The sequence below is a fragment of the Lissotriton helveticus genome, chromosome 10 (genome assembly GCF_964261635.1).
Source record: "Lissotriton helveticus chromosome 10, aLisHel1.1, whole genome shotgun sequence".
Taxonomy (NCBI): domain Eukaryota; kingdom Metazoa; phylum Chordata; class Amphibia; order Caudata; family Salamandridae; genus Lissotriton; species Lissotriton helveticus.
In genome coordinates, this window is record NC_136071.1 from 931,252,120 (window position 1) to 931,278,578 (window position 26,459).

The window sequence follows — 26,459 nt, forward strand, 5'->3', positions numbered from 1 at the left end:
CAGATTGATTGATTCTGGGACGAGGTTGGAAAAAGCAGGTCAATTTACAGTTTCTCCATTTGGGCAAACCATCATAAAATCAGGTGGCCAATTCTTTTCGGTCAACAGGATATCTTATCCGAATGAAAAGTCCTCCCACAAGAGAACATTAATATTCCTAGATACGTCCCTTTCCAATTGGAGTTGTATCTCGTATAAATGATTTGGGATGCTTCCCTTAGTATCCGGTGTTTCCACCTGGATATATTCATTTAGCTCTACTCCCACCATACAATCCATCAAGTTCTGGCGAACTATCGTGACCTGTGCAGCGCTGTCCAGCATGGTCTCTGCCCAGTCATTCCTCAGAAGTAGTGTCCTCAATATACGCGGCATTCTTAACCTTAAGTCCAGCTACATTCTATTTTTGAATTCAGGTTTTGATGTTTTAGGTTTGTCTTCCTGTTTAATGATGTAGTCAGATGAGCGTTGTGACTCCTTTGGTTTCATGTACTCTCGTTCTGACCATCCACTCTCATTTTTCCGATGACTCCTGAAAGGAAGGAGATGAACTTGTATCAGTAGCCTGATACCTGTCCGGGGATCTAATATTGTAACGGTTAAGTAGGTTGTAGTACTCATCAGTGGCTTGCTGTGGAGGAGTCCCACCCCGCAATTTAGTTTTGTCTTTGTTTTTCTTATTATCCCTCTTCTTTGTAGAAGATTCTGGTGCTTGGTTAGAGTTTTTCTTTTCAGAATGACTCTTTAGTTGTAGTTTACCAGGCTTGGCTCCCATATTATCTATACCCAGTGTAGGGAAGTTTCTTCGATAATTTTAGGCAATTCGCGCCCCTGTTGTCCCACAGCCAAATACCTTACTGCTGGTGTATAGCCAATGCTGCTGCTTCCCCATTAATGTTACTTAACACAGTGGCAGACACTGCAGCAAAATTGCCCATCAGTTTCATCCCCAAATCCAGGGCAGGAGCTGTCCAATATTAATTATGGATCTGTTTAAGCACTTATGGCAAAACGACTGATGAATGGGTACCATATGTTCTGGTATATACTGCAGCAAAAAGTGGACCCCAAGTGATGCAGTCTTCCATAGGGGGAGCCATCTCCATCGGATAGCAAACTGTTAAAGTTCTGTGGTTTTCATGGGGCCCTGTATGGGGAAACACAGCTTCAAGCTGACTTCTCTCTTGTGCAATCCAGAACAGAATATCCTCTCGGATGATGGGAACGTTATCCAAGACTGCCTTTAGCTTTTGTGGGCTGATGCTCAGTGTAGCCAAGTGTAGTTGTGCAAAACAAACTGTCAAACATCTGTATATTGTCACTAAATGTTTGTGAAGTCTATGCAATTGTACTGCTGAACAACTATTAATATCAGGATGCGGTGTGTATCCGGCTAAGACTGGCCATGTGCTCCCTCGTTGCTAAGCAGACCCAGTCTAACATTTTCTGTTGTGTGTGTGTGTGTAATGTGGTAGGGCACCATCAAACCAATTTCTGTGTTCTTGATATGTTAAAGGTGTTTCTTCATATGGTGTGCATTTGTTTGGAACTACTACTTGTGTGCAGTTGTGAAATAGCCTTGTTGTGTTGTCTGCTGCTGGGAATGTAACCCTTGAATAGAACGCCACTGTCTTATATGCTTTGTGGGCCTCAGCCACGAAGGTTACATCCCCACTTGAAAGTGTGACACCATGTAAGAGATTCTGAGTAACTGCATGTCTGTAGTTCTCAGCAATGTTAATTACTGTTGGTTCTTCTGTGTCAGACATAGTCTTAAATGGAATTTAGGGAGGGTAACAAAATGGAAAAAATCTGTTGAAAAGTTCAAGCTTGGACAACCTACAGCCAATACATAGGGGTTACCTATTCAGATGAGGAAGATAGTGCCTATCACCATGGGTGTTTCCGTTTAGGAGGTTTCCGACACAACGGCGACCTTGCAATGACAGCAGAGTGCTCCTCTAATCTGCAAGCAAATGTGTGTCTTAAGTAATTTTGTAGAAAAGAAGGCACTTAAAATATGTGTACATGTAAAATGGCAGTGTTTCTTCCCGGGCCTAACCTAACTACATGCCACTCTATCCTCAGCTTGACATTCACCCCTCCCTTCATTGCCCTCCTCTCTTCACTTTTTGCTTCGCACACCGCTCCTTGTTCTCCATTTCACTTTTGTCCCTTCACCCTCACTCCCTTTCTGAATCTTTTTCACCCCCATCTTCCTCTTACACAATACTTTCTTGCCTATATTGCCTTCTTGTCTCTTCCACCTACTCTCTACTACCTTCCTCTCTCACTTTGACTCTGGTTCTCTCGCTCTCCTTTCCTACCTCCTACAATCCTTTCTCCCTCCATTTCATTCACCTCTTTACACAAACCACATTAGTCTACCTCATCATCATCATTTCTCTGAGCTTCTCTTGCTATCCTTTCCTCCCTTCTCCCCCTTCTATCTCCTGTTCTCTCCTTCCCCCTCCAATGCTACTAATCAATCTTCGTCAGTTTTCTCCCTCATCCTTTTGCCATTCTCTCGCCTGACACCTCTGCCTTTTCTCTCTCCTCTCCACATCATTCTCCACCCTTTGTTTCTCTTTCTCTCTTTCCACCCTACCCCGTTGTCTCTCCAGCTCCTGCAATCATATCCACTGCTACCCTCTCTCCTTTTTTAGGTCTCGCTAGGCAGCGCTTGTACTGTCTATTCGAGACATGCTGTATTTGGGTATGTACTTGAAGCTCCGCCCATTTTTTTCGATTGGCTCCTGTTACAGTCCTTTCTAAATGGCTGTTTTGAAACCTCCTTTTCTCCTTTCGTAACCTCCCACGAGGACTGGCCCTCTTACGTTTGTTGCTGCTCGGTATGTTTTATTTACAGTCTGTAAGCACCATTTTCTGAAACTACTTTCTCCTAGTGCGTGCACAACATGCTTTCCGGGCTAGGGTATCCGCTTTTCCATTCTCTGCTCGACTGTCTGCTCCGTGTCCCGTCTCGACCCCCGGAGCTGCGTTTTAGGTTTCAGCTCACTTTATATTAACAACATCGGCGCCGTGCTAAATGTTGGAGCAATGTGCCTGCTTTTCCACTCTCTGCTCCTCATCACTATCCTGCCACAGGCACCGCACTTTAGGTTTCAGCATGGCGGGCACTTTTATATTAACAACATGGGTGCAACTCTTAATATTTTAGGAGGCGCCTGCTATTATGATAGTTTAAAAAAAAAATAGTATTGATTCCTATAAAAAAAGTTTTTACTTCCAGTTGTGCGGCACACCACACGTAATCTTCAACAATGGCAGCCGCGCGGCTTGCCCAACTCAACATCTTTTTAATGTTTTTTTAAGCACCAAAGCACCCCTCTCCTAATCGGCAACAATGGCAGCCGTTCCTTTCTTTTTTTTTCTGGCCAGCTCACACAAATTCCATCGTTCCCTCCATCCCCGCAAACAAAAAAACATAAAAACCATTAGCATTTACAACTCCAATAGGTCTAACTATCAGATATGCAAGACCCATTTCATTGCAAATGCTTGCTTCTATTGTGTCTCGCCACCTCTTTCACGCACTCCCACATTTGTCTCTCCTCTTTTTGCATTCTACCGTTTGTCACTTTCTCCGCTGCCTGTCCCTCCTACTTGTCTTTTCCCCTCATTCCGTCTTCCTTATGTTTTTCCCTTTCTGTCCCTCCTCCTCATTTTCTCTCTCTGCACTTCTTTATGTCTCTAATCCCTTTGCATCTCATTCTTCCCACCATTTCCCACCTGTTCCCTCTATTTCCCCTCTTTCTCCAGCTTCTGTGCATATTTGAAGTAACTGCCTCTTCTAGCACTGTGAGTGGCCCTCACCAGAGAGCATTAAACATTTGAAAACTAGATTTGGAAGGTATAGCACATAAATATACGTACAGCATGACGGTGCAAAAGAAGAGGTTGGGTGTGTTCAAACGTAATAACCTATTTTGTCTCTTTGAAAACCTCGATAAATAACACATTGGCAAACTTATCCCATGTTTTTAATTGTTCTGTACTCTGTGAGACACACACACCAGCACCACACTCTTGCTTTCAGCCTTGCCCTTTAGAGTCGCCTGTAGACACGAGGCTTGATTAGAAGAGGGTTTATTCCAAGTAAGATAGGTACATGAATGACCCCAACTGGAGCAGGTTATGTTATGTTATGCATTTTTTATTAGGCGCACAGCTGCTCCAGCGAAGGAGCGTCCTGGCGTCCTGGCGCCGTCCAGGTGCAGTTAAATATTCAGCTAGGTAACAGATTGGCAATGCAGCCCTGTGTTTCTAAGTGTTCTGTGCTCTCTTCACCACTCACTAGCAGATCAGGTCTGCCTGTGAGCATTGACCTGTAACTACTGCGGAACTGCCATGCTAGAATGGTTTTGACGCGAGGTCTGGATGACAGGGGTTTACCATGAACAGGGCTCAACAAATCCACTCGCCCGCTCGCATTTGCGAGGGAGAATGGATGAGAACGAGCTATTTTTAGGTCCTACTCGCCCTTTCTGGCGAGTAGGAAGTCAAACTAACTTTTGTCCTCTGTCTTTAAAAACAGAGCAAAAGTCACAAGATAACACGATTCAAAGGCATTTTTATTGCTCACAAAGGGAATGAGCAATAAACATGCCTTTAAATCTTGTTATCTTGTCACTTTTGCTCCGTTTACAGAGACGGAGGTCAAGTGGGTTGGAGTCAGGTCGAGTGGATTTTCCATGGTACTAGACCTGCAGGACTAGTACAATTTTTCAGATTTGTCTAGCCCTGATGAAGTGGTGCGAAGGGCGCTGTCCCGGCTGTCTGGAACAGTTCACATGGACAGCAAAACTATTCTAGCACGAGCCACCAGTCTGGAGGAGGCAGAATACTGCAACATCCCAGCATGCCTGGTGGCATCAGTCAGAGAAGAGGCGTTGTTGCCGTCAGTGAGAGACTGCTCGAGAAGAGTCGTGAACGTTGCTTGCTGCAGAGCCAGAAGAGAATACGGTCGAAAAACATTTTCTCTAGAATGACTCAGTGGTGCGAGTTGCAACAACTGGACGACTAATTCCTCGAACAAATCCATCAGCTTTATGATGATATAACTTTCCTATGGAGATCCGGCAATATCTGGCACAGTGGCTTGAAAGTCAGGAATGATACCCCTGACGAAGGGAACTTCCCGAAATGCATTGGGTGTTTTTAAATAAAACCGTGACATGAGGAAACATTTAATTCTCCTGTGTTTTCATTAAAATAATGAATTGACATAAGAATGAGCAAAATGAATTGATGAAGTCAAAAGGAAAAAAAGGATTAGGCAATGGAGTAATACGTGCATGAAATGAAGGTTGAAATAGAAATTCGATTCAATTGTGATGGATTTGGCCCCACGTATTCCTTCAATATTGCAGCGCAATCGGGCGTAGCGAGTGTACAAGCCTTTTGAGTGGTGAAGTAATTAAGTACAGCAAACTTGGAGCATAAATATGGAGTACATTGGTGTGCATCTCACCACCTCTGAATGTTTACTATCAGTCAGTGTGTGCCAGGTGGAGTGGATCAATGTTAACTCAATGAGCTTGAAAACTAGAACAATCACATAAATGGCCCTAAACATCCTGTCTTTTGACTGCCTATAGCAACAAAAGGCGGGAACAAGAGAAAACTGCAAGATGCATTCTGAGGGTCACAAGTATATCAACTCAATAGGCTGAGGTGTGTGTCTATTCTGGGCCCTTGCGTTAATGCTAGAAAATTCCTGGACTGTTTAAGTGTAAACTTTGATAAGTGACACTGATCATTTTTACAAGCTCGCTTATAAATAGAGCCCAGAAAGGCTTTGACAACCTCCTGGCAAGCACAGGTATGCACCAACTTAACTAACACAAGCAGGAAGGACAGACCAGCTGTGACCCAGTCATCTCCCACAGTTTACCAGAGATAATGCTCACTGAACAATGACCGTTCCTATTTGAGACTCCAGGATTATATTAGCTAGTTCTGGAGCCACTTTCCCACATAGATGGACACACACAGGATTTGACTCTGTAAATGTAGGAAGACCTCATTAAATATTATACAGACCGCCCAGGATATAGCGGCATGGATTAGCAAATTTAGCGGCACAAAAATGGAAATTTAGCAGCAATTTTGCGGCATTTTATTTGGCCATTTTTTCTACAAAAACACAGATATCTTCGTTTTTTTAGTTATTTAACAACATGAAGCTATGTATATTTGGTTTATTTACAATGTAGACACTTTGTTTCCCTCGAAAAGCAAAAGACTGCCCGCAAGATCGCAGACATCCACATCAGCTTCAACGCCACGACCGCCCCAACAAAACACTGAGACCTCTGCCCCAACGACCACCACCAGCACCAACTGCATACTCTCCTGGCCCAACATCAACGACGACGACACCATCACGATCATGAACACCACCCACTCCGGATCTCCGTCAGACCCATGCCCACACCACATCTTCAAGAAAGCCAGCACAGCCATCACACTCCATCTCCGGAAAGTCATCAACATCTCCTTCAAGACAGCAACCTTCCTGGAGAGCTGGAAGCACGCCGAGATCAACGCCTTACTCAAGAAACCCAAGGCGGACCCCAAGGACCTCAAGAACTTCCGGCCCATCTCCCTGCTCCCGTTCCCGGTGAAGGTCATCGAGAAGATCGTCAACAAACAACTGACCTGCTACCTCGAGGAGAACAGCATCCTGGACCCTTCCCAGTCTGGGTTCCGCAGCAACCACAGCACTGAAACTGCCCTCATCGCCGCCACCGATGATATCAGGACCCTGCTGTACAATGGAGAAACAGCTTCGTATCCAGCTCCTGGAATTACTACAAATGTTTGGTTTCATAAATCCGCTATGCAAAGTTACCATATGAATACCTTTTACCTTTGAAAGGGGTGTTTAATGCAGAAATTGGTGTTTCTTCTTCAACTGTACCACTACGCCCTTCCTCCAGAGATCACCCACAGTTGATATGCCTATCGCATCCAATTTGTCAAAACCTTTACTATTTCTGAGTCGCCCAAGTCGTTGCGAATTCCAGAGGGGCGTAATTTTTGTGATGACCCCCCCCCGCCAACCCAACCTGGCATGTGCCTCATACCATATGTCAACTGTGTGTGCTGTTGGCCCAATCAGTAGTCTGGCTCCGTTCCTGGTATATAGCGCAGACATGACCCCTCCCTCTCCTAGCCCTTGCCTATCTGCCTGAAACGCTAGGTCCGTCTGGAGTGCATGTATCCAGCAATTGACTACTTTTAATTGAGCTGCCCAAAAGTACAACTGTATATTCGGGAGGGCAATACCGCCATCATACCAGCTCCTGACCAACTTATTCTAAGCTATACGTGCCGGTTTATTCCCCCATAGCAGACCGGAGACTTCTGTCGCTATTATTTTGAAGTAGCTCGGCGGAACTCTAAACGTGGTATTCTGCAAAACATACAAAAAGCGTGGGAGTGATATCATTTTAATAAGTGCTGCCTTTCCCAGCAGTGTCAGTGGTAAATTGCGCCAGACCGTTATGTCTCGTCGAAATCGTTCCATGGGGGGCCCAAGTTTTCTCCGAAAAAAGTAGTCCGGCTTGGGCGTCACATAAATGCCTAAATACTTGAAGGCAGCCTCCATGATCTGCAGCGGACAATCCCTCAGAAGCATCGGCTGTGGGCCATGCAGTATAAATAGTATCGATTTGGACCAATTAATGGTGTAACCAGACACCCAACCAAACATCTCACAAATGTTCAATAGTACCAAAATGGACCGTCTGGGAGATGTTAGATATAACAAGCATCCTGAATTTTAACCCAGATACTCAACTATACTATACCCTAAGACACGGTCTTGTCTGCAGTATTAAAGAGTTTGCATTATTTATTTTCATTGTAATTCAGAATATGTTGTTTTTCATCCTAAACGTTTTTATCGTATTTCTACAGGGAAGATAATAAGCATCTCCTCTCACAACCGGCATGAACTTTGTCACAACTCTGGTTCCACATTTGAATAAAGTGCTCCTCCAATTAATCCGTTTTAAATGTTATGTCATGTAGGATACCCTGATCTAAAGTAACCAGGAACTACATAAGGAGTACGTTTGACACATAGATACGTGGGAGCCGATCTGAATTTAAATGAAAAACATTAGGACTATCAAACCAACAACATCATTTCCTCTGCCACCTAAGTGGTGAAAGATACCATGTTTAGATACACTTTGAAGGGATTCCACCATGCTCGTGTGGCATGGGTAGAGCTGTGGGCATGGAGAATGTACCCCCATTTTAAGTGCCTATGATGTTGAGAGTGTTGTCCTCAGGATGTCAGGCGCACCTGTATGCCTGTTTCATCAAAGCTTCCTGGCAATCTTGCATGACGCAAAATGGAGGCGCACTGGTTGCTCTAAATTTGTGGGCCTGTTCGTCAATATTTCATGCAGAGAGAACCGGGCCTGATGACAGACTTGATGGCATTTGCTGATTTCTGGCAGAAGTCGTATTTCCACCCACCCTAAATCATATGTTTAGTCATTACAGTGACCGAAAACGAAGCTGAGCCGCTATTATGAGAGTTTTGGTAATGGTAGAGCTCCTTATGGCAGGCTAAAGCAAGATCAAGGCTTGAGACGGGCCTCCATGAGATGAAGTAGTCAGAACACCTTTCCTAAGGTAATATGGCCCAACGGACATATTTTGAAGGACGTTTTAGTGATGTAGTGTGGTAAATGAATCAAGAAGGAAAAAGACGCACAATCGTACCCTGTTGGGGAAGACCCCTGCGAATGGCACTAAAAGATGGGGACAATACAGAGCTAATTTAACTTCTTATTGTTCATCAGAAAAGAAGGAGGGACTTACCAAGCAAGATGAAGAAAACTGCACTGATGTACAAGGCCGCCACTCGCAGCACTCATGTCTGCATAACTTAAGACACAGAGGCACAGAGGGTGTCGCTATAGCAAAGAGGGGCTTGTTATCAAAGACAGGGCTCGGGGCATTTTGCTGCGTGTTTGCAGCTTCGTGGGCCGACATAAGAGTTGTTGTCCAGTCACTATTTTTTGAAACCGGTTGGCGCTTTGCATTTCAGCTCCATGCAAGGTGCAGAAAAGGCAGCTAGCTACTGTCCAGAAATGCTGCGAGACTGCAGGTCCCCCTAGTGGAACCTCGGAGTTATTCCCATGAACAGGATAACATCAATTAGACCCCCAGGATATAGCGGCTTTTGTAAAAATGCCGCGATTTCTACAAAAGTGCAGATTTTGCGGACACTTTTGTAAAAATCGCGGCATTTTTACGAAAGTGCCGATTTCGCGGCAAATCGCGATATCCTGGAGGGTCTGATTATAGCCCAGTACTAGTGCTGAGTAGATCCATTGTTATGGCAGAAATTAAAATAACGCTGAAATGGAAAAATACAACACAGGAAATACAAAGGAAAATTGGCAGCAAGTTTCCTTGATGCCTTGTTAACCCCTTCGCTGCGGCGGCTATTCCGCCGCAGCGCTAAGGGGGAGGCGGGGCCGCGCGGCGGTCCCGCGCTGTTGACGGAACCGCTCCGTCACGGCCCGCGGGTGAGCTGTGCTTGTGACGGAACGGTTCAGTCACGGCCCCGCCCGCTCTTCAGAACGTCAGCGCAGGGGCGGAATTCGCGCCACGCATGCGCGGCGATCGGGCCGTGACGGAACCGTTCCGTCACCAGCACAGCCCACCCGAGGCTCGTGACGGAACCGTTCCGTCACGAGCCTGGGAGGGGTTAACACATATAGCCACAACTCATTTATTTGTTGTCTGTGCTTTTCAGTCCGCTGCCTTGCTGTGGACAGCAAGGCCAATGGTTGTCTATGATATCGTGCTTCTTCTTGTGAGTAAGAAAGATAACACCAACAGCAGAGTTAGTGCGCAAACTGTCATAAAGTGTCTGCAGCCTCGATGGTCGCTTGGAAATCTCCACCTAAAACACCATCTCATTGTATGTGTATACCATTCTCAGACTTTATTTTATGAAACACCAGAACTTTGATCTGTGATGCAAGGAGTAAAACAGAAATGTATGCCTTTCCGCTTCACATTTGTCTCAAACTTTTGTGCTATATAAATCACAACCTGTTAATTCATAATATGAGTCCTTGATGTACTGTCAGCCAATTTCAAAGCATTGTGTTCTATAAATATTAGTAATATAATAGGCAAAACCTGCATTTATTACTGATAGCATACATATGAATAATTACATACCATGAAGGGTTCAAAAATGGGACAAACGCAAGGCACATAACACCCTCCGATTGATAGGGCAACAATTCCAGTGAATAAACGTGCAGAAATCTATGTGCATTAATACATGATCAAGTTAGGCAAACATCTTGAGCCTAATTCGACTATGCAGCATGGTACACAACTGAAAAACCCAAAGGATTAACAACAAAAATGCTGGTTCTGCAATGCCTTCCCAAGGACCAGCAGAAGCCCCAAAATGAGGCGGTTCAGGTGATATTCTTCGGTGGTCCATACCCTGTGCCACAAGAGAATCGGTTGGGCCTTGATTAAGTCTTCCAGATATGGGATACCCAGTTCAGAGTGACAGTTGTGGCTAGACATACTCTCTGGTACGGCTAGGAGGTATCTCAGAAAGCCATTTTCAGTCAGTTGTAAACTAGTGACGTTTGAGTTACCCCAAATTCCCGCCCGTAGGTTGCCACCGCAACACAACTAGCTTTATAAATACATAAAAGCTCCTTAACCGGTTTTTTCCCCATCTTTTTACTGAATGACTTAAGGGCCATTATAGACTTAGAAAATAATAGGTTTCTACCTTTAACTGCACTGCTCCATTGACCTGTTCAGTCAAACAGGATCCCCAAATATGGGAATGTCGGTGTGTGGTCTAAAAGGTTGGAGCCAATGAACGTAGTTTTTTTCTTCTGATTCACACTACCGCCACAGTTCATAGAGAAAGTTTTAGTGCAGTTTACCTGTAAATCTAGATTAATCATAAAAGTAGTAAAAGAGGTAATCATAGTCTGCATGGCAATGGGGGTTCTTGCCATTAGGACAGCATCATCTGCATAAATAAGAGCAGGTATTCGACGAGTTGAAACGATTGGCATATCAATGCAGTCCTGAAGCAAGGTTTCCTCCAAATCATTAATATAAATGGAGAATTAAAAAGGGGCAAGGACACATCCTTGCCTCACTCCCCTCGCTATGTTGAACGTTCTGGTGCACTCCCCACTTTTACCATATCTAACCATTGCCCTAGCCCCATTATACAGTTCTCTTAAAAATTTAATGACGTTGTCCTCCACTCCCAACCGGGTTAAAATTAGCCATAATTTACCATGATTAACACAATCAAAGGCAGATGTCAGATCTACAAAAGTTAAAAACAACCTTCCTCCCTTAGCCTTAGTGTATTTCTCTAATAATATAGATAGGTTGAGCCCTTGATCGATGGTTCCTACTCCTTCTCGGAAACCATATTGAAGGTCGCTAATAATCTTGTAATCATCTGCCCATGAGTGCAATCTATCTAATATGACCCTACCAATAATGTTAATAGTAGAGTCAAGCAGGGATATGGTCCGGTAACACGCACAACTCGCCCTATATCCCTTTTTAAAAATAGGTATAATGATTGATTTATACCAAGTGCTGATCAATCCTATTGAGCAAGCAGCATTAAAGGTTCTAGTAAGCAGTGGCGCCCATAGTGATACATTGTTTTTAAAAATGTCCACCGGGACACCATCAGGGCCAGGTGCCTTTCCCCCTAGACTTGAGTTAATACCCTTAATAACTTCTCCCAAGGAAAAGTTAAGCTGCAGCCCTTCGTAACCGTTCCCCTTCTCAGTTTGCTCCCTTGGTATGTCGATGGTAGTTGCCACTGGGCTGTAAAGTGTTTCAAAGTGCCTTACCCATTCCTCCTCAGTGACTGCAATCTCAATCCGGGCCTTTGTGTTATCCTTGAAATATGGAGCATTAACTGCCTTCCAGAAGGCCGTCATGTCCTTTAATTCAGAGGCCTTTATTATGGCTGTCCATGCTTCCCTCTTCAACGACTCCCTTCTAGTTTTGAGTGCGGATTTATATTCTTTTCGAAGGTCCCTAATCTGAGTCTGATTTCTATCGTGCCTGCACAAGGCCAGTTTCAATTTCTTATGTGCCTTACTGCACGCTATGTCGAACCAGCCCCTAGTCTTCCTCAGGTTATTCATATTCTTAACATTTACCCACAATCCTTCCTTGATACTTGTCGTTATTTCTCTAAAGTTGTTAATGATATCAATATCATCAGAGGCCATGTCCAGGCAGGAAGTGAAACATTTATTACAGGCATTAATTAAATTACAAAGAAACTCATCAGGTATCACCTTAGACCATTTTAGGGCATATCCATTCTGCCTAGCGATTTCAATATCTCTTGAATATGTCACTGGTGTATTATACACAATCACCCGTGGGTCTGATATTTCTACCCTAATAGGGAAATGGTCGCTAAGGGGAGTCTCTAATACATTGTAGCTGGCAACACTGTCCCCATAACACGAGGAAATCAAAATATAGTCAATTGTGGAGGATAGTCCCCTGCCATTAAAAGTAGCAGAGAAAGGTACCTCTGGGTTACACAATTCATTTGAAAACCCTAGGTCATTCATAAACATAATCTCATTTAGGGCACTCCCCGTTACTGAATGCTCAAAGTGTGACAGTGTGGTATCCCTATCCACCATTAAACCACAATTCCCTGTTCCAGCTCTGTTACAAAGGGCACAATTAAAGTCGCGCCCCATATAACAACAAACTGTTTGTGATCACTGCTAATTATGCTTTTAAGTTTGGAGCTCAGAGTTTTAAGCACTTCAGGCGTATCTGATGTAGAGATATTATTATAAAAATGTACAATCATTATACAAAAGGTGTTATTCATATGTAGCCCAACTATATGATAAAAACAATTATGGTAAAAAATCTTAATTTCTTTACATTTAACCCCTTCCATGCTCATGACAAGGTCAGCTCGTCATGAGGCACACTGGAGCTGTGCTAATGACGAGCTGACCTTGTCATGAACAATGGGAAATCTGATATTCAGCACCCAGCGGGAATTGCCTTAGCACCAATGTGGTTAAAACAGTTTCAAATGTACATGCAGAGCCCCCCTTCGCTCTGCCATGTACGGAGCCTATGGCTGGAATGAATATAGATTTAAAGCCATTCATGTGGTATTCTTCCTTAGTCCATGTCCCTTGTAAACATATAACATCACACTTATTAATTCGTTTGCGTCAAAACGGGTTGTCTATTTTGGCCCTAAGTCCAGCAATATTCCAAAAGGTAATGGTCCATTTATCTCCAGACCCTCCATTTAAGCCTACAGCGGGGTTGCCAACATTTTCAGCAGAAGATACTGATATCCCCACACTTGGATTTACATTCCTCTTGATGATTGCATTAAACTTTTCAGGGGTTTTAAATTCAATGATGGTCCTACAAGGTTCTAATCTCTCGTATTCAGATTTGATGTGTAATATCCCCCCACTTGGAATTACATCCCTTGTTCTTGTGCCATCTGGGTTTTCAGTACAGAAAAGGGGGTGGTGATGAACAGAGTGTCTGAATTAAGCAGACCACTCTTACCCAGTCCAAAGATCAGGGCTTGATCCATCACCGTTATTTATCTCACTGCCCCATCCCAGCTCAGAACCTGGCTATATGCAAATTAGTCTGTCCCTGGCCCAGTGCATCATGGGAACAGGGCAGACCAAACTACCAAGCCAATTCTTCACCAGAAAGGAGACAAGCTACCGGGGACCGGTTTCTGGCATTTCAGCCTCTTCGGCCCGGCTTGCTTGAATCCTGATGGAGCAGTGAGAAAGGGACTCATGTCTGAGTATACCCGGGGTTTTCAGAGCAACCCAACTCTGTTAAAATCCCTTCAGGTTCCACATTTCCAAGGGATTCCAAGTTCTCCTGATAAACCATTATTTGGGGGGTCAGAGAGTTGTCAAAGCTATTTACATTCACATTTATTCTATCCTTCACCTGTCAATCCACTCCCCCCAAGCCGGACAGATAATCAAAACGATTACTAATTGGTGCATTATATATATATATACCCTGCTAAATGTGTATTATAGCGAATAATAGGCAGGTAACCTCTGCACATATTAGTTAGTGGGGAGCCATTAAATTGGTTTCCAAGTTGGAAATGATTTCTTTCGTGATAAGGAAAGTGGGCTCTCTGTCTACCATACAGAGTGGAGGCCGGTGGGTAAAAATAACTTAAATCCAAGGTAAGAATTCCCCCAGAATTGTCACAGTTCTGGAAACCACTTATGAACTGTACGACTCGGGGGTCTCTAAAATTCACTATTATACAATCTCCTTCAATATTTTTTACCTTGTGTCCCACCCAGCATGTTCTCCATACATTTATAATTTCCCCTTGTAAGTCTGATCTTAATGGTCTATTTTTTCCTAGCCAAAACATGACTTTGTTTTTTAATTCATGAAGGGTTTCATCCCTTTCAAGTTTCCACTCGGGGACACCCGCCAGCACGATTACATAAGGGGACGATTCTGGCGGCAATTCAACCCTCCTCCCAATGCCTTTATTTCTTATACCCACTGATTCTACAAGATCCTCCCCTACTCCCACTTTTTCTGTGCTCATGTTAGTGCTCTTTTGATCACTGTATGCCTGAATACCCCTTACCGTCGGACTTACACGCTGGGATGTCTTACTCGTTAACTTTACACTTGTTTGTTTTGGTGTTTCTTCTCCTCTTTGTCCCACCTTCTCACTAAATAAGGGCTTCAGTCTATTTTTTGGATTCAGGGGATCTAAAGAATGTGCGGGTTTGTTGTCAGCCATCTTTTTTAGCATTTCAGTGTTCCCCTGTATTAATTTCTCAAGAGCTTCTAGCTGATTTCCAATCCTTCTAGTGCGTCCACTAAGGGGAGGATTAAGGATTTCACCAATAATTCTACATTTTCTAGTGAGTACTCAGTACTCCTATTACCCTCAAGCAGGATTTCTATTATTTCTTCACTGGGATTATTTTGTATAAAACAGATTTTCACAACCTGTGTGGTTGTCTTATTTCTATCCTCATTAATCTTATTGTTATAGTTTGGCGAAACAACCTTTAGCTTTTTGGTACATCCGCCTTTCTGTTGTTTTCCCCCACGTTTACGCTTCGAGTTCGACGCGGCTGTCGGGGTACCTTCAGGTTGTTTCCCTACTAAGTGCGGTTTGTTTACAAGCTGGGTGCTATTGCTAGAGTCCGGCACCGCACTTGGATAAGTCATAAAGGAATCCAAGCTTATATCAGTCCCGCTTACATCTAAAATTGTGGGTAAATCTCGGAGGTGTTGGGAGGTTTGTACAATCTGAATAAGGGGTTGTTCGGGTGATGGTGCTGTTGCTATACTCCCAAGTGAGGATCTTCTCAGAAACACTGGGTCGAGGGATATGCGGCGTACTGTTAGATCAATCTCCTTTTCCAAAGCAACTGCTGCCCTAGTGATAAAGGCATCTAAAGTACCGGCAATACCTCCTCTCCCTCCCCTAGTTCCTGATTTATCACATTTTTGGTGTTTAAGAGCCAATTCTGTCAATGATGCCTATGCTTGTCACAAGTTACTAAATTAATAAAATTCCAATATTTCATCAGAAGCTAAAAGTAATATTGCTATAAAACACAATATTTTACAGTCTTACTATGATTTGAAATCAATGGGGGTGGCCCAGTCCAGTTTTTTTCTGTCTCGGACGGGCTCAGACGGGCCCGCCCTTGGCCCGGGCTTCGCCCGGCGCTGCCGGCGCGCTCCCGTGACGCGGGGGCTCTCCTAGATTATATGCGACTCCGGGCGCGGACCAGGCGGCACAGCTTCCTGCCGCCGGTAATGCTGGGAGATGTAGTTCTCCCCCTCCCTGTGGCCGCGCCGAGGTCTTTAATCGGCTGCGGCGGCGGGGGGAGACCAGCGTTAGGGACAGGGAACGTTGCGCTGTAGGAGAGGCTGCCAGGAACCAGGAACCACAGGTAGGTGGTGCAGGAAGAAAACCACAGTTAGGAACGAGCCCCCGCTCCACCGGGGCTCTCCTAGATTATATGCGCCTCCGGGCGCGGACCAGGCGGGTGCAGCTTCCTGCCGCCGGTAATGCTGGGAGATGTAGTTCTCCCCCTCCGTGCGGCCGCGCCGAGGTCTTCAATCGGCTGCGGCGGCGGGGGGAGACCAGCGTTAGGGACAGGGAACGTTGCGCTGTAGGAGAGGCTGCCAGGAACCACAGGTAGGTGGTGCAGGAAGAAAACCACAGTTAGGAACGAGCCCCTGCTTGGATTTAAAGATGCAGCAGCATAAATGTGATTGTGAGACATCATGCATGACGAAGTGTATGGGTAAAACAGGAGTACCACAAATGTTGACTGTGGCATATGTGTCCGCACCAAATGTGAGTCAAACAAAGGAGCCGGGATGATGGGCAGTTGTATGGCATTGTAATATGCCTGATGCAACATTAGTGGTCTAATCAAATCCCTTTGATTTACTGAGAGCACAGCTTGTTGTTTCAGAGGAATATCCAGGCTGATAACAGTCCAAGCATTGAGAGGTCTCGCATAAGGAGGTCAAAGCTTTTGATAGCATAAAGTCCAATGTTCAATCAAACTAGGAAGCAGATCTGCATCCAAGTGGACATCTGAAACTTGCCAACTGTAATGCTCATTTGGATAAGGAACATACAGTATTCTGATTCTGACACAACTGGAGTTTAGGAAGGAGGACAGCTAGAACACTCCGAATCCGATCAACCCAGGTATTGTATTAATGCAAATAATAGAGGGAGTTAACCTAGTGATGAGTGCAAACCAGTTGCATCTCCGATGTCTCTCCTGTCCCCAGCTACTATAGTTGTAGTCATCCTGCTTCAAACAGAAAAGGATCTGTCATTGATTGGTTGGACAGGAGGCGGCGAAGGGCTGAATGTGAACATTGAAAATGAGCCCTGTAGGACGCTGGCGATGATGAAAGACTAAGAGCAAAAGGATGGCAGGGAGAAGTTCTGAAACGGTATAAAAACGAGAACTGCAGCAGTATTGCTTTGAGAGCTGTACTTATGCACGAAGAATACATGAAATGGGAAGAAAACTGTTTAGAGCTTTTGGAAGCTCCAGAGGGACCCGGGAATCAATAGTTTCCGCTTCTGTAATTAGCTGGAGGTCATCCAGGACAGCGGCCACGGCAGATTCTGTTTCTCTGACCAGCCTGAGTCTGAATTAATCTGTCACCTGCAGTTGCTCTAAGAGCATAGGGCGACTACATGCCCAGACACTTGAAAATAAACATCATTTAATGTGCTTGCGACACCTCTTCCCTCCACCAAGAGAGTATTTAAAATTATCTGGTGAAGGTCTGTTTTTGTGTCATTGTTGGTTTGTTTCTGTCTGCCACTTGGTAATGATGCAGCACAATTTTAAAAATCATAGTACACAACACATAATTAACAAAAGACATAAACACCTGAAAGTACACGTACACGTTAGACACAGTGACACATGAAATTGAGACAAGTGTTGTTGAATCCCTCTAAAAGCATGCTTTAAAACGTGAGACCAAGAAAACACAAATGTAAAGTAATACCAATACATATAAACGAAGTTGCATTATTAACTTTCATATGCATACGTTGCTTATTAACATCTAATGATGAAATTTATGATGAGTGAAGTGGCCTAGTGTTTTTCATGCTTCTGAGCGTGCACCAGTTAAAGTTGGTGTAAAAACGTGTAGAAGTGAAGTAGAAGCTTGAAACTTTGATAGTAATACTAGAGTTTCTATAGTTTATGAAAAAACAACAATTATTTTTATAATATGTTTTTAGAAAAACATGCACTTATATGAATATTGTGAACTTGTGGTAGGGTTTTTCTAATATTAGCTATTTTCTTGTATTAATGATTTGTGAAAGTTCTATACATTTTTTTTTATTTTATTTTTTAAATCTCTTTTATTGAATGTATACTTTTTTTATAGGAATTTGCATACATACACAATGTCACTTCTATAACAGGTATATTTGGTACAGTGTCTATATTTAAGCATACCATCGGTACATTACAGAGTACAATATTATCAGCTTAGTTCTTGCAAAATATATCTGGGGTTCTTAACAGCAGCTACGAACTTAGAAGCATTTTCATTACTTAACTTTTAGTCATCATTGCACATTATGTAGTGCATATATTTAGGTACATATAAGACGTGAACTTGTGCAAGAGTCCATCCAATTCTAATACATTCAACAGAAGAAAAGAAAAAACAATGAAGAACATTGACCCCGCCCGTAGCACCCTTTCCACTTCCCCGCATATGCTAGTGTACTGTTGCCCTGCTGATGTATTTCTCAGTGTCTCCCAACTGTGATATACGCGCCTGCGCAATGTCATGATTAAAACATATTTGCCCATGAGAAATCGTGGCATGTACGCAAGCGACGTGCCCGCTTATGTCATCTGCCCATACGTCACTCAGCATGGGGAAAGTTCTATACATTCTTTATTTGAATTGAATTAATTTAATTATATTTGATGTTGGGTTAGGGCTCATTTCATTTAAATGAGGGAAGCTAACATAAATGCCCTTTTCAAAATGCTCTTTCTCTAGTGCTGACCTTTCCCCTGATTTGATACAATAGGTGATTTTCTATAAGTGAAATGCTGAGTCCCGTATATGTCTACACTTTGACATTCCTCAATGTTTCTTAAGTGTGCACAGTGAAATATTGCTGTTAGAATTGAATTTCAGCTATTGCTACGGACAAATAATTTGTATCTTTTTCTATCGATACAGGGCCTATATGGACTCTCAGTTTTTCGTTTCTCATGACTAGCATGGAAAGCCATCTTGATGATGCAAGTGTCCTAGATGGCACTATGAGAACATGGACATGTGATGGTCTTTTCGATAGTAGTGTGATGCCACCTCACCGGGATAATCATAAAAACTTTATATAAGAAGAAACCCTAAAGGAGGGGCAACACCATACTTTCCTTTTTCCCTGTGCATGAGGATGCTATGCTGATCGATTTTTTACAACTTTCTCTTACTTTGGACCGACTTCCTAATGTTGCAGTCGGTAGCTGATGGAATGAACCTACTTGCTGAACCATTACTATTTTTTATTCCTTTATTTCTTTGATTTATGCTAATGGGCTCACCCTTAATGGACTTTAAATTTTGCCTATCATCTTAGGACCTGAGCTGTTAGGCAAATAACTATCCTTCTGCCTTAATGGTGGAAGGACCTCTGTAACTCTGTAGCCGATTCTTATTTAACCAATCGAGAAAGCCTGCTTAAAAGCTTGGCACTGTTATAAAAGCTGTGATGTTCTTAACTGAACATCCCTAAAAATGACCAGTGGGAATACATTTTGAATCTTGAATAAAATAATCCAATGAATCTAATCTCTGTCTGAGTCCGTTGTTGAGTCTTGTTGGTTCTTCCATATAAACTGTGCTGTTACCAATGATTTAAATGCGTTGGAGGGAGAATCGGTGTGTTCTGACAGAACATCGAGACAAGCTTTTTGTCTGAATACTTCTAACTCGACTTAACTTCTTTAGGGTTTTCCTGTTGCTATTCTTTATTTTTTAAAGCATGGTCTTAAGAGTGGTGTACTTATATTTGATCTCTAATTAGTGAGTTTGCTGTCAATTAATGGCCCTCATTGGACAGGTAAGGTGGAGTTTGGCCACCCTAATTTGCACTTCTAATATCAGCCATGAAAGATTCATCAGAGGATCATTGCTTCTCTGGTAAACTAAAGAGCTGTGGATTGTTTGACTGTAAAGGGCCCAGCTTAACACTGCAATAAATCTGGTATCAGAGCTATGGTTCTTCCTAGTGAAGTGAGATTTTAGGGTGTAAAGTAGTCCTTAGCCCAATCCCAATGAGTCCAAGATTTTGGTTAGGCAAAGAGAATAAGTGATGGAGTGCTGATGGAGTATTTCTCTGGATAGAGTCAACGTGTAGCAGCAAAGGAGTGTGAGTAACAATAGGGATGCACATTTCTATTGCTTTGCTTAAGATTGCGGTTTTTGAAATGGCTGTGTGTTGTTGAGCGGCTCGAAATGGTTAAAGTCCACGTATGATTGTGGCACTTTTGTGTAAATGTGAAGTTGTAAACAAGTCCGTTGTGGCCTAAGATCTCGAGATATTTATCTACGGGTTGTCTAGATATAGAAGATATGGAGTAAGTTGTCTGCTGGTTTGTGGTGTTGGTCGTGAGACGTCGTCAACAACACCTTGGTGAGGGTTCTCTATGTGTGTTAGTGGTAAATGATTGTTATGGTGCACCGGGACTAACAATATTAATTAAGGGTGAAATCCTGCTGGTCAAGGTTTTCCATTTGCTGCAAATTAGTATAGAAAGTTTAGTTACTATGTGAGAGTGAATATCCTTTAGTGGAACAGACAGTTTTATTTGTTGCTTGCATTGTATTCTCTTTTTGCGTAGAGAAACACAAACAGGAGGAATTATGAAGGAGGGTGAGCGGCTGTGAGGAGCAGTTCAATGTCACAGTGTGCTGCGCTGGGATTGGTCAGTTGGTGTAACGTTGATTACGTCATAAGTGTCACTGTCATTGCTTGTGGTTGCTACAGGTGGATTGTGAGAGAATAATATTTCCTGGATTTGTGGAAATTGTTTGTGAATACCGAATTGAATACAAGTTTAATATTTCCAGTCATTACAGTAATTAGTAAAGAAAGATGAGACCATATTTGCCAAAACGAAAGTAAGAGTACCACCCGAGGGTAGACCAGGAAACATTGTCATGATGGACAAAGGATTACATCTATGGCTGCAGCTCAAGTTCTGGTGTACACTTATTGAGAAGGATCAGGACTTGAAGTTTCCTCATTATGGGACATTTACTTTAAGAATTTTTGAAAATTAAAGGAAAAGAATATACAAAATGAAAGAGCCTGTTAGGGCCACTTTTCCTAATGCTTTGGATACCTGGGAGAATATTGCTCAATAGAAAGCTAGAGAGAAAGACCAAGGGAGGTCTAGGTGAACAATGGACCCTCACTCAGAAACTTGATGAGATGCTCAACAGAAAATGTGGAGAGCAGATATAATGCACAAGGCACTATTGTATTTGGTGTTAGAGGCTGAGGAAGAAGCAAGGGGCTATAGAAATGAGAAAAAGAAACATTTAGAGACCGGCAAAACTGATACAGGGAAGGAGGAAGAAGAGAGTGACATAAATGATGAATTGTGAGCTATTTATTACTAAATCGTCCACCATCTCATAATGAGACACAGAGTACAGACCTGATGTAAATGAGTACAGCTGAGGCATTGAATGCTCCCTATATGCCTGAAGTATCAAAGGAACCAATGCTTATTTCTCTTGTGAGTGGGAGGACAGAAATGTCTGCTCCTATAAACTCGGTTGATTCAAATGCTCCAGATGCTTTGACTGTTCTCGTTACTATTGGACCTGTTGTGCCCCTTTATAAGTCTGGGTTACAGGTAAATACTTCAGATTTGGTTGCAGGTCCAAGCTCCGCTCAAAATTCAATTCCGCAAATTAATCCGCACCTGGATGTTAGCTGATTAAAGTTTGAATTAGAAGAGATGATTCAGGGAGTACTTAGCCCATCAAGACTAGAGACTTACCAAGATGATGAACTATTGTTTCCTCGTAAAAATGTTACATGACGAGCAAATGTAACTATGAAAGATCGTTTAATTGGCTCAAAAATATGGTATAGATATTTAAAATTCAAAGATTCTGCAAAAGTCTTACTGGATGGACTTTTCTGACAAAGACATTGAAAACATAAGAGCGCCAGGAAACAAATTACATATACAAGTGCTGATTACATTAATTAGAAAATGGGCGGAGTGAGATAAATGGTCGAAAAAGAAGGAAGCAAAACACGTGTTGGTGCAGTCTCTACCTGACGTTTTTGGTGGCAGTATAGGGGATGTACAAATGCTCCCTATAAGAGAAGTACTTGGAGGACGTTATGTTCATCTACCGTGGAATAGACAAGATATTTTGTCATTTATAAATGGTTTCCCTAAATTGAGAAAAAACACAGTATAATGATACAGACAAGTTGAATTATTTGTGAAAATGTCAAAAGTTTTGTGGATTGATTTGGATACTTTATTTGAAATTATGGCTCCAGCGGATTTGTGGGCTGAATATAAGATTACTGTAGATTGGCCAGGGGGAGAACCAGAAAGGGATTCTAGAACACATGCATCGTCTACAGAGGTAATGAGGAAATACTAGCAGGTGATAACTCACCTGAAGACTAAAATTTCCCCTAAAGAGATTGACTGGATGCAGATTCATAGAATTACTCAAAAGCTGAAAGAATCAGTTTGTGCCTTTTATGAAAGATTGTTACAGGTTTTCAAACAGTATAGTAGATCCGACTCTATTGCAAAGAGAAATGTGGCACAGTTTGTTTACAAGTTCACTATGCGTTTGAGACCTGAGGTTTCTAACATGATTCATCAGCAGATACTTCGTTGGCAGAGTATATCCGTGGATGAGATTTTGTGATTTGCAAAATATTGTGCAGATGAGATGAAACACAAGAAACTCAAGGAGAAATTAATGATTGCACATATAAACGCGATGCAGAAAGGTCAAAATCAGATGAGTTTTGAGAACACAAGACCGGTACAAGGAGGTTATAAGCAAGTTCAGATGATGCAGGATGTTAATGGTTTTCAACAGCAGAATTTCCTGTTGCAAGGTAGAGGTCGTGCTAACCCCGTAGATCCTACAGCTGATATAGAGGTGTCACTTTTGAAAAAGACAAGTCCATGCCATGCGTGCGGAAAGCCTAGACATTGGATACATAAGTTGAAGTCTGTTTTGAATAATATGGGGAATCCGAAGCAGAGTTTGGATTACGCACTATCTCAAGGGAAAACATTGGACAGACTCAACAAATGCAAGTACATAGAATGCAGAATCGTAATGTATCACCGTAAATGCAAATGCCTCAATCTCCAATGCCACAACAGAATCTTCAGGTACAAAGATACAGTGTGAATCAAAATTCTTACCAAAATCAAAATGTAGCGCAGCAATATTTGATTGAACTGGATGATCGTGACCAGGACCTGTTAGCATGATGGTGCCTGAGAGGGGAAGCGCGGGGAAAAGGGCTGCGTGCTTGGCGCAGCTCTAGAGATAGGCCAGAGTGGTCAATATGTGAATGGGAATCATTCCGTGTCGACACTTGTGCTACCTGCTCTACTGGAAGAACAGAAGAGGTTCCAAACCTGCTCCTCTTGGGAGAAAGTATCCAAGCTATAGGAGTTGCTAATACAAGTTGTCTACCCCAATCTCAGAACCAGTTACTCTTAAAATAGGATCGTTTGAGGATCATCATCAATTTGTGGTGTGTGATACAAGTCCAATGAACCTGCTTGGATGTGATTACCTGCTCAATTTCTTGCACACCAGAGGAATTGAATTCCATATAAATGATGAGGATGTCGGTTTCAAACTTGCCCAACAGAAATCTGACCTGGGGATGTATCCTCTACTGACGTGTGAGGATTTGCCCAAAGAATTGAAAGTCACTATGCTACCCGAAGTCTGGGACTTTACAGGTAAAGACATCGGACTAATCAAAGGTGTCAAATTAGTCGGAATCACAATTAAACTAAATGCAGAGTTCCCAAGAATCCCACAATACAATTTGTCTCCAGATACTATTACTCCTGTAATTGAGTCAAACGTTGAGCAAGGAATTCTGAAGGAAATAGCAGGAAGTCCATGACCCTTCTGTTATGGGTTTGCAGAAGCCGAATTTCAAGTATCGCATTGTGCAGGATTTGCGCATGGTGAATGCCATTGTTGTTCTACGTTATTCTATGTTGTCCTGTGCTACTGAATCCAGCTGTGATTTTATTTCAGATTCCACGTGAGGCCAAATGGTTTTCAGTCATTGACTTGTGCCAGGCCTTTTTTTCGATTCCATTGCATGAATAAAGCCCATTTTTTATTCACTTTCCATTTCGGCAGTCTGGTTTTGGCATGGTACCGAATCTCATAGGGGTGTACCGAAAGCCCCTCAATCTTTAATCAGATACTCAAAAAGAATCTTGAATCTCTGAAAATGCGGAATCACTCCGTATTAGTTCAATACATTGTCGACCTATTGGTGGCGTCTACCACGATTGGAGCCTGCAAAACTGACACTATTGCCCTGTTGAATCATCTGGCAGAAAATTGACATAAAGTATCCCAGACCAAGTTACAGTTTTACAAAACTGAAGTTCTGTTCTTAGGACATCACATTAAGAAAGGAACGAGGAAAGGGTTGCATAAAAGAAACTCAGCAATTCTTAACATGAATCCTCAAGTTACCCAAAAGGAAGTCTGCATGTTCTTAGGAATGGTGGGCTATTGCAGACCGTGGATTCCAATTTTTATTTCACAGCAAAACCTCTTCAAAGGTTGACAGACAAAGATGCGTTACATCCGGTACCCTGGGATGACAGTTGAATGATTACCTTCACAGAGCTGCAAGAAATGCCTTTGCAGGGCACCAGCTGCGAGAATGCCTGATTAGAACACGTGCTTTGTGTTGTTCTGCAGTGAGAGAGAAGAGTGCATGTTTTCAGTGTTTACACAAATGCATGGAAACAACCATAGGCATATTGCCTACTTTTCAGCGACACTTGATCCTGTTGCAGCTGCTGTTTGAAAGTGATTGCATCTACATATGTGAGTCTTGGGTAGTGTGCAAGCTTTTTATGGGACACCCACTGACAGTATTTGTGACCCATTCAGTGGAGATACGGTTGACTCGTACTCCAGTACAGTATCTGACCAATAGTCTGTTGACAAAATGCAAGAAAATTTTGTTGGGTGCAGGGAATGTGACTGAAGATAAGCACAATGTTGAACCCAGCTACCTTGATGCCATTACCTGGAAATGAGAATGTGGTTGATGAAGCCGGGCATGATTGCTTTTATGTAACCGAGCTGTGTACGAAACCATGTCCCGATATGTCTGACGAGCCACTGCCTGAATCTGATAATTTATTGTTTGTTGATGATTCTTGTTTGAGAGACCATGAAGAAAATCTGAAGCTGCGTATGCTGTGTGTGCAGTTGGAGGTGTTTTGGAAGCTTCATGGCTTCATTGAGTGTTTTCTGCGCAAGTTGCAAAGCTCATAGCTCTGAGACAATCATGTAACATTTCAGTACAGCTGGGAGTTACAACCTACACTGATAGTAAGTATGGCTTTGAAGTCATACACGACTTTTGTTTAATTGTGGTCACAGCAAGGGTTCATGTCGTCCTTTGGTTCGCCCATTAGAAATGGGGAGTGCATGAGGAACCTTTTGCAGTCCCAACAGTTGCCTGCCTGAATTGCTGTTGTGAAGTGTTGCTCACCGGCAAGGTAATAAACTATGTCACAGTCTGCAACTGTTATGCAGATGAGATGGCAAGATATTGTGCTTTGAATGCACATACATTTAATGAAGAGAGCTTGAAAAACCCATCCAACATCACAGATTACTTTGATGTTGTCAGCCTTTGGCACCTGGAAGAAGGTTAGGAAGCTGCAAGATAAGGTGACCGAAGCAGAACGGCAGGTTTGCATACAAGCAGGTTGTACCAAGCGGGAAGATGATGTGTGGATTTACATTAATGGCAGACTGGTATTGCATGAACGCTTATTGTCACCAATGGCAAATCACTACTATGGTCCTACACGTGTTGAGAGAGATGCAATGATGCACCTGTTCCAACAGGTGTGGTACAATCCCAGATTTAGAGCAACTGCAGTGACACTATCCCATTGTTGTGCAATATGTCAGCAGCAAAACCCATGAAGAAAAACACAGTTTGTCCTGAGTCACATTGGTAAATCTGCATGTCCTTTCAGCTGGAAGCAAATGGACTTCATAGAGATGCCCCTTTGTAATGTTTTAAGATATGTTTTGGTCATCGTGTGCATTTTTCAAAATGGGTTGAAGCCTATCCTACTCGTAGGAATGATAACCTGACTGTGGCAAAACTGCAGTTATGGGAGCTGATTCTGAGATTCGGATTTCAAACTTCTCTTAAGTCAGACTGTGGATCTCATTTTGATAGTGAGGTCCTATAATATGCACAGGTTGAGCAGAAGCTTCATTGCAGTTACCGACCCGAGTTCGTGCAACTGATCAATGCCCATTAAAATCGAGATTGGCGAAGGTTTGGGCTTTTACATGTTTGAAGTGGCCAAATGTATTGCCTCTTGTGTTGATGAGTTAGAGGAGTACTACATATAGGAGGACAGGATTGTCGCCTCACAGAGTGATCCTGGGATGTGTGATGAGGCTGCCAGCTGTTCCTGCTAATGGCTTGAGGGGAGTCCGAGAGAGGCAACTGCAGGTTCCGAAGGGTCATA

At 42.9% G+C, this 26,459-nt stretch overlaps 1 protein-coding gene across 1 annotated transcript in view; it reads left to right on the forward strand.

The window, feature by feature from the left end:
* The window catches only part of GTPBP10 (GTP binding protein 10), a 126,998-nt gene that overhangs the window by 12,114 nt on the left and 88,425 nt on the right, over positions 1 to 26,459 (forward strand). The gene's annotated exons all lie outside the window — the stretch shown is intronic.